General features: G+C 39.7%; 1 non-coding gene across 1 annotated transcript; it reads left to right on the top strand.

The window, feature by feature from the left end:
• Positions 1–1,066: 1,066 nt before the first annotated feature.
• Positions 1,067–1,139, top strand: TRNAE-UUC (transfer RNA glutamic acid (anticodon UUC)). Its single transcript has one exon. It is a non-coding gene; the product is annotated as a tRNA-Glu (tRNA).
• Positions 1,140–2,027: the final 888 nt, after the last annotated feature.

Here is a 2,027-nt window from a genome sequence, read left to right as displayed (position 1 = left end):
AAATAAATACTCATGGAGCAAATGGCTATAGATACAGGGTAACAGACTTTCCTGATATCATTTAAGCCCCTAAAGTATAGACATTCAGGATGCAATTTCAGCACCTTTAAAAAGAATATGCAATATCTAAAGCCTATTTTGAAAAGATTTTTCAATACTGAAGATTAACCACATTTAATTCATTCTTATTTCTTATATGAAATGCATTTAGGGGCATAGAATTACCTAGAGGCAAAATATCATCATTCTGGTTGTTTCTATGTTGGAGTTAAATAAAGTTACATTTTGAAACTAAGCAGAAGTCAAAATGGGACTTTTCAAAGCTGTTCTAGGAGGTAGGTCACATTTTTGTTGCAAGAAATTCAATTCCATGGTTTGAGTGAAAGCTTTCTAATTTGCTTCCATGATGCAGAAATGAAAACATTTTACTCAGACTGCATCTAAATGTGAGTGAGTCACCAATCTATATCTGGCCTTCACCCATGTTTGCGTCAAGCTGACACAATAAATCCCACTTGGTCCACATCTCCTAACTGAGTGTTCTCCACTTTTTACTTGAAAGTATTCCATGGGGCTGGGCACAGGGCAGAGGACGTTTCCGCCTATCTCATAATTTAGAGCAGAGGTGACTGAAAATGTCAGATATTGGATAAATAATAAAACACAGTCCTCCATTTAACTCCCAATTTTCAAATCCACTTGCAATAGAAATTTTCTCCCTAGATTATATTCTAGTCTTTGGAAATCCCTTTGGGAAATCTGTGTGGTGGATTTAGTAGTATTCACTTGGCAACCCAATCTCCTTTTACATGACTTGTCCTCACCCCTACCCTGACACTATTCTACTCTTTCCTCTCACCCTTCAGAACTGCATAACTTTGGGGCACTTTCTTTCTTAGCAGACTTGTCCTTGGGACCTTCATTCACGCTAAAGAATACAAAGCCATGGAGCTCAAGTCACTTGTATCAGAACCAACTGGACTCTTGAGCCTCAACTCATCCTCACCTACTGAATCAAGAAGTAAAGCCCAGATATTTGACTTTTTAAAAGCAAATTATTGGGAATTCCCTAGTGGTCCAGTGGTTAGGACTCTGTGCTTTCACTGCCGAGGGCCCAGGTTCAATCCCTGGTTAGGGAACTAAAATCCCACAATCTGGATAGTGCCAAATTATTTAACTATGTGCATGCTTTTATGTTGGGATAAAGTACTTGCTTTCTTCAGTAAATTTAAACCTTGGGAATAAAGATATAAGTTGAAGAAATATGTCTGTCAGAGGGCAGAGGGATAATTTGCCAGAAGACATTGAGGTGTTCTAAATCATATCATATCATAAGTGAAATATCCATATGCTAGGTAGATGTGTTAGATGCTGTTAGAAAGCAGAAAAGAGTCTTTTCATTTGTCCTTGGTGTTCCAGTATCACTCTTATTGTCATCATCCTTCTTGTACTGGTAATTTACCTTGTTTGGGGATTCCACAGCACAAGGAGTATATCTTTACTTCTTCTCATTACTTGTGCTGAATGGTAGTGGCACTGCCTTTCCAGATGATATTTGGCCTAACTCAGACAGCTTCCTTCATGGAGACACTTACTGGTTGGCTACTCACCCTTCTCACCTCACTTTCTGGAACTTGCTGCTGACTTGCTACCCCGTCTCAGTCACGCTGTTTCAGAGGAGGCCTGACTAAACAGTGGCCCTTCCCCAGGAGTTTGGATTAAAAATAAGGTCAAGAAATCTGTGTTTCTGTGAGTGGCTGGACTGGCAAATAAAAATCCAGAGTATTCACATTTTACACCATGTAAATGGGACAGTAAAAAAAACAAGTTTTTTTTCCTTTTGCCTTTTGTAGGTGTTACCGACCAGGGTTCTTGGTCTCCTTAATCAATACAAATTGATAAGAGGTCAGACAAGAAATTCAAGCAAGGCTTTATTGGGACCCTTGCTGTAGCAGGAGGGAGCAAAAACAAGTAACAAGTTCCCTTGCTCACTCCCTGAGGGGGTCAAGCACTCCCTAAGGGGGGGG

This window comes from Balaenoptera acutorostrata, chromosome 12 (genome assembly GCF_949987535.1).
Source record: "Balaenoptera acutorostrata chromosome 12, mBalAcu1.1, whole genome shotgun sequence".
Taxonomy (NCBI): Eukaryota; Metazoa; Chordata; class Mammalia; order Artiodactyla; family Balaenopteridae; genus Balaenoptera; species Balaenoptera acutorostrata.
The sequence above is the reverse complement of the archived record's forward strand: the minus strand, read 5'-3'. Positions and strand labels throughout refer to the sequence as shown.